The sequence below is a fragment of the Dermacentor albipictus genome, chromosome 1 (assembly GCF_038994185.2).
Source record: "Dermacentor albipictus isolate Rhodes 1998 colony chromosome 1, USDA_Dalb.pri_finalv2, whole genome shotgun sequence".
NCBI classification, from domain to species: domain Eukaryota; kingdom Metazoa; phylum Arthropoda; class Arachnida; order Ixodida; family Ixodidae; genus Dermacentor; species Dermacentor albipictus.
The window spans coordinates 301,699,938-301,712,359 of NC_091821.1; the positions used below are offsets into that span (position 1 = coordinate 301,699,938).

General features: G+C 46.3%; 1 protein-coding gene across 10 annotated transcripts in view; it reads right to left on the reverse strand.

The window, feature by feature from the left end:
• Positions 1-12,422, reverse strand: part of LOC135920875 (retinol dehydrogenase 12-like) — a 361,370-nt gene that overhangs the window by 164,942 nt on the left and 184,006 nt on the right. The window lies entirely within an intron of this gene.

The window sequence follows — 12,422 nt, forward strand, 5'->3', positions numbered from 1 at the left end:
GTTTGGTTTGACAGTGTATGTGACATCACCTGTTGCCCCAGCTTTTCACCATCAAATAAGCAATAGTCATTTCTAATTTTTTTTTATTGTGTCTGTAGCTCTCGATTCACTCTTCACGGCTTCTCTTCGAATGCCTCAACTGTTGAGCTTCCTGCTTCTGCTCCTCCAAGTACATTTGTCGCCGGTTCCATGTGCATAAAACTGGTATCTGCACCTCCTTTGTAATTTCAACATTAAGGATGTCGCTTTCCTTCGATTACCTCCACAAACAATTCTCTGTGACATGCGAGAGTGTCGCAGAAGGAAAAAAAAAACTCTTGGCAATGTCTGCTAAGTCTAGCCAAGTGTACAAATTTAAGGACTTTCCAGTACTTCTAAAAATTCTAGGGTTTTCAATGCCTTGAAAATGGCATTTTAGAAATAAAGGGTTTTCAAGGATCGCTACAAACCCTGGATTCTAGCACCTAAATAAGCTTATTTTACAAGCTTATTTTGGCATGGAGTTCGGAAATTCATGCTTTTTGGCTAACGCTGCACTATCTCTGTGCATTGAATCCACGAGAGCGCAACCGTTTTGGAGTAAAGTAAAATACTGAAAGTTTTTAATACCACTCTTTTTGTATGGAGCTTCGTATTGCCTAGTTAAGTTTACGAATGTGCCTGGTTTTGGCGGGCGTTTCTTCGACATTTTCTGTGAGAAGTAGATGACTAAACCCCGTATTCAGAAATTTATCTTAATACAAATCTCATGCTTGACTTTATATGAACGACGCCTGGTGCGAACGTCGCCAAGACGCTCACTGCCTTTCTTTTGGTGCGTTCACGACTTGCGTCATTTAGATCAGGTCAAGCATGGACTTCAAGTTATGTTGCATTTCTGAATATGGGGGTAAGCGTGCGCAATTCCGGGCAACGCATTGTGCCATTGCCACTGAGAGGAAACGGGGAAAACAAAGTTAACGCTCTATGCTCCTAAATTTTCGCGTACCTGTGGTGTGCGTGTATCGTGGAAGAAGAAACAGCGCAAACACCAGGACGAAAAAAAGCATCAACCACACCAGCGCTTCGTGGTGTGGTCCATGTTTTTGCGTCGTCCTTGTGTTGCGCTGTTTCTTCTAAAATGCTCAACCAACTAGCCGGCAAGTCCATCCTGTGCATATATATTGAACACACGTATGAATGTAAATGGTCTTCGAAGCTTTTAGAACGAGCACTGCCACAGGATACGAGCAGTGCAAGCGTAACAAGTGGACACATTAGTCATCTAAACATGCGTGCCAATGCATGTGACGCGGCTATCGGCATAAGCAGTCTCCAAATGCTGGAATTCATGCTCTTCAAAACGCCAACGATCCGCTGCTAATGCACGACAACAGCTCACAGCGGACTGAACCAAACTCTAAACTAATGCATTTGAAAAGAACGCCTACACGGCAGCGTGAGGCACGTCGAAATGCCTGGTACTGGCATCGCAGTTGACCACATACGAATGGAACTGGCGGAAAAAAATAAACAGAAATGCTCACCAGTATACGCGCGACTTAAATTCACATACGTGGATGGTAGGCACGATACTTTGTATCCTCGTATTTTCGGAGAACATATAATGCATACCCGCCGTGGTTGCTCAGTGGCTATGGTGTTGGGCTGCTGAGCACGAGGTCGCGGGATCGAATCCCGGCCACGGCGGCCGCATTTCGATGGGGGCGAAATGCGAAAACACCCGTGTGCTTAGATTTAGGTGCACGTTAAAGAACCCCAGGTGGTCAAAATTTCCGGAGTCCTCCACTACGGCGTGCCTCATAATCAGAAAGTGGTTTTGGCACGTAAAACCCCAAATATTATTATATAATGCATGGACTGGAAAAGCACTCGATCGTGCGCTGAACAGCACATTTGTTATTTTCCTGGGGTGACGACAAGCCGTGAATAGTTCTCACGTCGTCGTCTACGTTGTATTCCTTCGTTAGTCGTAGCAAGGAATGGAATTGATGCAAACGCAAACGTATTCCAGTACACAACAGCACAGCACACTGCAGAGAAACTCCACCCACCGCGGCCGATTCTTCAAATACATTTGTCATATATATAACCTCTAAAAGAACACGACTGAGCGTGGTGGCTCTGTGGTGTAATGGTTAGGATGTGTGCTCTGAATTGTATAGATGCGAGTGTACACGGGTTCGAATCCACGTGATGTATAGAGCAATGTGGTTCTTCATAAGTATTGATGAAGAAACATGACTATCGTGTTGTATTTAGATTATGTGACTCCTGATTGTGAAATTTGCGGAGATAATTGCGGATTAAATCTGAAGTAGCTTTTTTTTTTCTCCGCAGTGGCGTTCGGGACGCATACGCATAGGCCGATTCCGAGCAGTCACGCCTCATGGTAGGCAGCAAATAGCCAGCGAAAATGACTTTAAAATCCTGCATAACTTTGCTCACGCCTATTCTGAAGGCCGCTTGGAATTGGGCCACTGACTCTGAGGAGCCGCCTTGGGAAGGTATATCAGCGGCCCTAATTTGATCTGATTTCCAGCCTGCATGCGTGGCCAGGACTTCGCTACGAGGGTATTGGGAAGAGTGCTAGCACTCTGCTTGGGGGAGTAGAAGTACTCGGTCGGGTGGAGTGCCATTACCCCTGCGGTGGGAGTATTAGCACTCTGCGGAAGAGTACTAGCACTCCCTGTGGGAAGAGTATTATCACTCTACGGTGAAGTAACAAAACTTTGTCAACAGGAGTTGACCTACTCTCTCTCAAAGAGGGTCGATCTACTCTCGAAAAGAGAGTGAAATATGGGACAAGCCACTACTCCCTCAAAGAGAGTGCCCGGCACTCTTTGTTTTTAGAGTGTAGCAATGTTCATGGTGATTCGATTCTTCAAATGTATGGTACAATGTACAACAACGGCTAAGTGCAAGTAAGTATTTGAGATGCTAATGGTATGCTGAAATTGTACAATTATACATGAAATAAACGTCAGCTAAATTATGGAGCAATATTGTCACGTGGTAGTGACGTTAAAGAACACAGCAGCAGTACTGTGAAAGACAAAACTGGCTTTTATTGGGCGAACCTGTGCCCACAAAACAGGCTACACTTAAAGCGCAATGATAGCGGCGAACACAGTCGGCGATCGTCGAAAAGCTGATCAGCGGGTCAAGCGCGTCGGCTTTTATACAACAGTCGTCGAATGTTCCAGACTAATCGTTGAGACCCGCGTGCCTTTCACAAAGTTCTACACCATTCGCGTCACGCTATGAAATCAGATAGCACAAGGTTCGGCGACAACAGACAACCGAATAGAAGCATCGATAACTTTCCAGAAACATCGGATGCATGCAGGCGCGTCCCGCGCTGTGCGATAACATTTGTTAGGCGGCGAAACCTGGTCGCCCGATAAAGATAAGTACGCGTGTCAATACCCCCCTCTTAAAAAGCATCGACCCGATGCTGCATACAAACGAAAGTAATAAAGAAAACACCCGTAGCAAAGAAAACAACAAAATAAGGAAGTTCGTCAGCGTGCGTAAAAGGGTTTCAGACGCACCACGTGGACCACTTCAGATCATGCGCGGCGCCGCTGTGAATGCGAAATTCTGTCTGGCACGACCTCATAGTCCAGTGCGCCAATACGCCGAATGACCTTGTAGGGTCCGAAATAGCGGCGCAATAGTTTCTCACTCAGCCCTCGTCGGCGTATCGGGGTCCAAACCCAAAACGGTCGCCGGGCTGGTACTCGACGAAGCGTCGTCGGAGGTTGTAGTGTCGGCTGTCGGTCCTCTGTTGGTTCATGATCCGTAGGCGGGCGAGCTGTCGGGCTTCTTCGGCGCGCTGGAGATAGCCAGCGACGTCAACATTCTCTTCGTCGGTGACGTGGGGCAGCATGGCGTCGAGCGCCGTCGTCGGGTTCCTGCCGTAAACCAGCTTAAACGGCGTGATCTGTCTTGTTTCTTGCACCGCCGTGTTGTACGCAAAGGTTACATACAGCAGGACTGCGTCCCACGCCTTGTGCTCGACGTCGACGTACATTGCTAGGATGTCGGCGAGGGTCTTGTTCAGGCGTTCCGTGAGACCATTCGTCTGCGGATGGTAGGCAGTTGTCCTCCTGTGGCTTGTCTGGCTGTACTGCAGAATGGCTTGGACGAGCTCTGCTGTAAAAGCCGTTCCTCTGTCGGTGATGAGGACTTCTGGGGGCACCATGTCGCAGCAGGATGTTCTCGACGTAAAATTTCGCCACTTCGGCTGCGCTGCCTTTTGGTAGAGCTTTAGTTTCAGCAAAGCGGGTGAGATGGTCCGTCGCCACGACGATCCACTTATTCCTGGTTGTTGACATCGGAAACGGCCCCAACAAATCCATCCCAATCTGCTGGAATGGTCGGCGAGGAGGTTCGATCGGCTGTAGTAATCCTGCTGGCCTTGTCGGTGGTGTCCTGCGTCGCTGACACTCTCGGCATGTCTTGACGTAATGGGCGACGTCGGCGGTCAGACGCGGCCAGTCGAACGATAGCGGCGAACACAGTCGGCGATCGTCGAAAATCTGATTAGCGGGTCAAGCGCGTCGGCTTTTATACAACAGTCGTCGAACGTTCCAGACTAATCGTTGGGACCCGCGTGCCTTCCACTAAGTTCTACACCATTCGCGTCACGCGATGAAATCTGATAGCACAAGGTTCGGCGACAACAGACAACCGAATAGAAGCATCGATAACTTTCCGGAAACTTTGGATGCATGCAGGCGCGTCCCGCGCTGTGCGATAACATTTGTTAGGTGACGAAACCTGGTCGCCCGATAAAGATAAGTACGCGTGTCAATATAAAGCAACAACATGCGCAAAGCACAAATCAAAGCGCAAGAGCTTTTTTTTTTTAACCTACGACTCCTATCAAAATGCGACTGCCACGGCTGGCAATTCAACCACTCACGTTGTGCTATAGCCACAGTGGCTATAGCCACAGTGGCAGCCGAATAAATTGAACAATTTTGTTGTCTACAGATGTTTCTCTTTCCCTGTATTTAGGTAAAACTTCCAATAAATGTGTCATTGCAAAAAAAAAAAACTATTTGTGGTCTTTTACTGAATAAAGTGCATATAGTGTCGAGCTGAAATGCAGGCATTCCTTTGAGATCCCTGGGTGATATGTTCTTTATAGTATCGTGGTACTTCATTACCTATAAATGTGGTAATCAGAGACGATATTGTTACCTGGGTTTACACACTAATAAATGTGATCACAAACTTATTAGAAGCTGTTATCAGAAACATGTGAGGCATGGATGTCTCTGCACACTTGGTTAGCTAAAAGATTCACAGGAAGAGATGCAACTGGCTGACTTCACTCCACTGTTTGGTTTACTTTTCTTTAACGTCTTTCCGACCGTTTCGTCAACACAACAGGCTGTTTGCCCACTTTTCACATTGTTGCGCGAGTTTTACATGACAGTGCAGTAGGGTGCACTGTCACTATGCCACTATAGCAAGTCAATAATTTCCTAAATGTAGCATTAATTACCGTTTAAATCAAATGTTAATACAGGTGTAGTAAGGATACAAAGTCAGCAACATATTAAGGATTTATTGGTTTCTGTGCAGGAAAAAAATCCTCTAGAGAAGCGATGCAACTTGTATGAAATATTCGATAACAAAATGATGACGCTGTTTATTCAAGCCACGGAGTTAATGCTATCGTAGAAAATTCATTGCGATAGCCTGCACGTTTGCCATGTCAAATTTAATATATAAGTGAGTTACGATAACTTTTCAAGATGCATCGCGAAAGTCACGCTTGAAAACCGACAGGAAAATGCTACTCAACGGCACCGCGTTCAGCGCGACGTTGGAACTTCGGGCACTTTGTTGTCTTGTCATTTGCCCTTGCCAAGGTTGAAATTATTTAGGCTTCTCCATACGCGCGATTTTTGTATGCCACTCAGCACAAGAAAATTGTGACGTACTCAAAAGGCCATGTCGTTTTGTGGGGATCGAACACCTCGTAGTACTGACAACTCGCAAAGGTGTACGACGCAAACGTGAAAATGCACTTCATTTGCTGCGTAGCGTGTCAACGAAGGCATAGAAATGGGAGAACGTAATCTGCGGTACAAGTTTTTTTATTCCCCCTTCGCGTACGTACGAATTCGGCGCTCCACGTCTCCGCGCATTGCACTTGTTGAGCGAGATGTCATTTCCCAAAAGAAACTGGCGAAATAGCTTGCCGAACAATTTCGACAGAAGATGGCAGTGATCGCTGCGATGGTGCGACTGTGCGACCAGCCGATTGGTCGCAGCCGCAAATCGGGGCGTAGGCACTGCGAGTGTGATTTTCATCGCAAGCGACGGAAATCGCACATCAGAAAAACTTTTGGCCTTTTTTGGAAAAGTTTGGCCTAGTTGGTGTTTACTGCATATCATATTGACCGCAAATAAAGACGGGAACAGCGGGAGAGAACACATAAACAACACGGGCGGTAACTTTCAACTGTTTTATTCCCGGCCGTCCGTGGGCATATATAGAGATATATAACATGCACACATCGCAGCAAACAAGAACACTCATCAGCCTAGCGTGGTAACCAATTACAAAAAAAAAATCTATTTCCCATTGAAACAACCTAATGGAGGTGTCACTAACACAATCTTGGCCTTTCTTTTTTATGTGATAAGCCTCCCTCAGTTCGTGTGCAGTCTTGTCATTGCTTCTCCCCAGAATCTTTATCTCCTTAAAAAGAGGTGCACAGCGACAGGCATTGCAGTACGCAGGCAAGTGCGCCAATTCATCTTTCGTTAACTTTTGTTCGTGTTCCCTGGCTCGATCATTCAGTCACCGTCCCGTCTGCCCTGTGTACGACTTGCCACGCGCCAGGGGGATTTCCTACACAACTCCAACATTGCATTTTGCATACGTCTTGGTGTGGTTCTTGCCACAGCCTTGCATTCCTTTAGTATCACGGGAGGTGCGGGCGCAGAGCCGCGCCAGCTTAAATGGGGCTGAAAAGACAAGGAGGACTCCAAACCTGCCTGCCAGCTTCCTTAGGTTGTGAGTGACCCTGTGAATATACGGCACCACTTCAGGTCTTACGGCCATAGTAGTCGTCCTCACCCTTGCTTTGCTCCTAGATTCTTTTACCTTCTGCAGGAGGGTTTCCACCACTGGCGTTACCATCGAGTCAGGGAACCCTGCCGTCTTAAAACGGGAAATCTGATTGTCAATGGCAAGCTGCATCTTGTGTACACACGACTTGTGGAGAACCGATTCTAAGCAGAGCGTCGCTACTCCTCGTTTAACAATCTTTGACTGGGAGGAATCATATGGCACCAAGCCCTTCTGTGCCCGAGGGAAGTAGTGCCACGCAGGGAATTGTCGAGTGGAAGTTCGTGAGTAAAAGAAAGCCCTTTACCAAGTCGTTTAATAACGGCTAGAATGCTGTCACAAGAAGTTAAACTGCCTTGCCCGTTAAAATAATTAAAAAGCCATCCATATATCTAAAAACCTTTGAAATGTTTAAAAACGTCCCCCCTTCGCCCCAAACGTCTGATCAAGCGCTTTGTCAATAGTAGCTAAAGAAATGTTACACAAAAGAGGCGTATTGCATGAGCCGATGCAGATTCCACGTTTCTGCAGAAAGAAGTGTTCGTCATAACTGATAAAAGTGCTATTAAGATAGGTTTCTAAAAGAGTTAAAAAATCTTCCACCGAAATACCAACTGCATTCTGGAAGGGAATAGTGCCGTTTTCTTCTACACGCATCCTCACAGCAACAAACAGATCTTTATGAGGAACGGAGTAGAAAAGATCTTCTAAATCAACCGAAAAGGCCGGACCTATGTCCTGGTTAGCCCTTAGAAAATCAACAACCTCGTCAGAGCTTTTTGTAACAAAGGGGTCAGATATTACAAGGGTCTTCAAACTCTTCAAAATGAAGCGGCTAACTTGAACCTGCCACGTTTCACGCTCGCTAACTATTGTCCTGAATGGGATGCCGGGTTTATGCGTCTTCGCAGTAAAGAAAACATTTAGCGCGGCGCCTGAAGCGCTACGGTTGTCCCTAGCTAGTTTGTCGAGTTTAGGAGACTTGCAAATTCTTATAACCCTGCTTTTAACTCTAGTTTCAGAGTTCCTAATAGGTTTAAAATTCTTCTTCAGTGCCTCAGAGGCTTTAGCACCAAACATGCCCTTCGGGAGCACAACAAATCCCCCCTTTTTGTCTGCTTCCAAAAGAACAAGCTTGTTGTCCTTACAAAACGTCAAAGTCCTATGAATGGCGGATACTGGTCGATTGGAAGCCGGTTTCTAGACACTCCTTCTAAGACAGGCAACACCTTCCAACAGGCACCTATCATGGTGATCCTGCGGAGCCTTCTTCACCACCCGCCTGCTCAGAGCAGCCAGTTCATGGGCAGGAACTTGAGGCTCGACGCTGTACTTCGGTCCTTTAGCAAGCAGGGCGGTCACGTCTTCTGGGATGCTTGCATTGCCCAGCACAAGCGGCTTATTTCCTTGTCCCTGACTAGTCCTCGTACCGTTCCATGCCCTAAGGAAAGGACCAACCATGCTGTTCCGGTAGTACTCGGTCAACTGATGAGAGGCACGTCAGCAGACTTGAAATCCTTTTCCGCATGCTATTCTGCAGCTTTAGTAAAGCATATGATGCGAAGCCAATCGTTGAGCAGTCTAACTTGCCGCCACAACTCTGCGCGGAGAATTTCGCATAGGCGCTTGATGTGACCCCACGACGGAACGACACACCCAAACAGTGCACTCACTTCCAAAGGGATCAGGCCGCGCTTGATACAGAAGCCGATGAATCTTGCCGGGCAGGTAGTCGCCACGATAGAACTGATGAGTGATTCTTCGTTTAGGGACAAGAAAGACGATGGAACACAGAGAAGAAGGGCCATCTGTACGACATATATGCTTCAGAAGAACTTCAGTTTGGCCTAGTTGGTGTTTACTGCATATCATATTGACCGCAAATAAAGACGGGGACAGCGGGGGAGAACACACAAACAACACGGGCGGTAACTTTCAACTGTATTATTCCCGGCAGCCCGTGGGCATATATAGACGTATAGAACATGCGCAGATCGCAGCAAACAAGAACACTCATCAGCCTAGCGTGGCAACCAATTATCGAAAAAATCTATTTCCGATTGAAACAACCTACTGGAGGTGTCATTAACACAGTCTTGGCTCTTTTAGGTGATAAGCCTCAATCAGTTCGCGTGCAGTGTGGTCATTCTGGGGAGAAGCCATAGCCACTAAGCAACCACGGCGGGTACGTTAAAAGGAGCCAAGCGTCTCAACGTGCTCGCTTACCCGCGAGGATTTCATACTTCTAACGACTGCTCAGCGGCGTTCAAGTAAACATTATTGATAGAACGTGTAAACGTGACTGAATGATGAGGACTTAGAGTGAAACAGACAAACAGTGACAGCGCTACTTTCAACTATAGATTTTTACTTTCGCACAAACCGATAAATATACTATATACCGAACGAGCGGAAACACCAAAATGCATAAACTCCCCTTGAGTTGACTAAGCATGCGTAAGCCCCCCAATTTCAATTCGGGCCACCCCCAAATTTGAAGTAGGCCTACCACCCAACTTCAGTTGGCCCCCCCCCAAATTTGAAGTTGGCTCACCCCCAAAAGCCAAGTTGGCCCACCCGAAAATTTTAAGCTGGCGCATCCCCGAATTTTAGGCTGGCCCATCCCCGAATTTCAAGTAAGCCACCCCCAAATGCAAGTTGGCCTACTGCAAAATTTCAAATTGGCCCATCCGCCAATTTCCAGATGGCCCAACTCAAATTTAATTTGCCACCCCCCCCCCCCTTCTCCGAACTTCAGGTTGACCCTAACCCACATTTCAGTTAGCCAACCCCTACGATAACCTTCCATATGCATTTATACGTAGCTCTATGTATTCCTATGGGTATTTTCATTTTCTTTCATTATTTCTTTGTTTAAGTTGTTCCTTATCGCTTATTAAGCTACCAATCTATATTTACGCTATCACAACGATTGGATGTCCTAACATTGCAAATTAACCACTTTTGCGCAGATACAAGGCATTACACTTTTCTCGTGACGTGGCTCGGACCCTTGCCAAAGAATGCTCACGCACGGATAGAGACGAAAAAGAACGTTCAGGGGTGCATATCGAAAAATCGTACACGTGTCGAAGGCATATGATATAAACATACACTGCAATAGTCACAGCGATAAACCGAGGATTCGTGTCCCTTTTTCAGATAGCGTCACTGAAGGATTATCTACGCACTTTTGTTCTGATTTCGCATTTGCATAGGTCTCCACGCCTTCCCTTGTCATCCTTTTATGAGCGTTATGCCGAATGAAAGCACTTTCAAACGTGGGATTGTAGCCCACCAACGCGTTTTAACCAAGGACATTCATGCGTTTCATTTTAATGCGAAAGTATCATATGCCCAATTAAGCGGGATATCCGGCGTCCATTGTTATCATCCGATGGTACCGAGACCCACGCGACCAAGTGACGACGCCACTTTGCCGGTGATAGAACTGCTACGGCTCGCATTGCACAATCCCACGGTGAACAGCCATGGCGTCGGGCGATGATTTAATGGCCTCCTCTTTGAAACATCATCATCATCATCATCATCAGCCTGGTTACGCCCAATGCAGGGCAAAGGCCTCTCCCATATTTCTCCAACAACCCCGGTCATGTACTAATTGTGGCCATGCGGTCCCTGCAAACTTCTTAATCTCATCCGCCCACCTAACTTTCTGCCGCCCCCTGCTACGCTTCCCTTCCCTTGGAATCCAGTCCGTAACCCTTAATGACCATCGGTTATCTTCCCTCCTCATTAGATGTCCTGCCCATGCCCATTTCCTTTTCTTGATTTCAACTAAGATGTCATTAACTCGCGTTTGTTCCCTCACCCAATCTGATCTTTTCTTATCCCTCAACGTTACACCTATCATTCTTCTTTCCATAGCTCGTTGCGTCGTCCTCAATTTAAGTAGAACCCTTTTCGTAAGCCTCCAGGTTTCTGCCCCGTAGGTGAGTACTGGTAAGACACAGCTATTATAAACTTCTCTCTTTAGGGATAATGGCAACCTGCTCTTCATGATCTGAGAATGCCTGCCAAACGCACCCCAGCCCATTCTTATTGTCCTGATTATTTCCGTCTCATGATCCGGATCCGCAGTCACTACCTGCCCTAAGTAGATGTATTCCCTTACGACTTCCAGTGCCTCGCTGCCTATTGTAAATTGCTGTTCTCTTCTGAGACTGTTAAACATTACTTTAGTTTTCTGCAGATTAATTTTTAGACCCACTCTTTTGATTTGCCTCTCCAGGTCAGTGAGCATGCATTGCAGTTGGTCCCCTGAGTTACTAAGCAAGGCAATATCATCAGCGAATCGCAAGTTACTAAGGTATTCTCCATTAACTTTTATCCCCATTTCTTTCCAATCCAGGTCTCTGAATATCTCCTGTACACACGCTGTGAATAGCATTGGAGAGATCGTATCTCCCTGTCTGACGCCTTTCTTTATTGGGATTTTGTTGCTTTCTTTATGGAGGAGTATGGTGGCTGTGGAGCTGTGTATAGATATCGTTCAGTATTTTTACATACGGTTCGTCTACACCCTGATTCCGTAATGCCTCCATGACTGCTGAGGTTTCGATAGAATCACAGGCTTTTACGTAATCAATGAAAGCTATATATAAGGGTTGGTTATATTCCGCACATTTCTCTATCACATGATTGATAGTGTGAATATGATCTATTGTTGAGTAGCCTTTACAGAATCCTGCCTGGTCCTTTGCTTGACAGAAGTCCAAGGTGTTCCTGATTCTATTTGCGATTACCTTAGTAAATAGTTTGTAGGCATCGGACAGTAAGCTGATCGGTCTATAATTTTTCAAGTCTTTGGCGTCCCCTTCCTTATGGATTAGGATTATGTTAGCGTTTTTCCAAGATTCCGGTATGCTCGACATTATGAGGCATTGCGTATACAGGCTGGCCAGTTTCTCTAGAACACTCTGCCCACCATCCTTTAACAAATCTGCTGTTACCTGATCCTCCCCAGCTGCATTCCCCCTTTGCATATCTCCCAAGGCTTTCTTTACTTCTTCCGGCGTTACCTGTGGGATTTCGAATTCCTCTAGACTATTGTCGCTTCCATTATTGTCGTGGGTGCCACTGGTACTGTATAAATCTCTATAGAACTCCTCAGCCACTTGAACTATCTCATCCATATAGTAATGATATTGCCGGCTTTGTCTCTTAACGCATACATCTGATTCTTGCCAATTCCTAGTTTCATCTTCACTGCTTTTAGGCTTCCTCCGTTCCTGAGAGCATGTTCAATTCTATCCATATTATACTTCCTTATGTCAGCTGTCTTGCGCTTGTTGATTAACTTCGA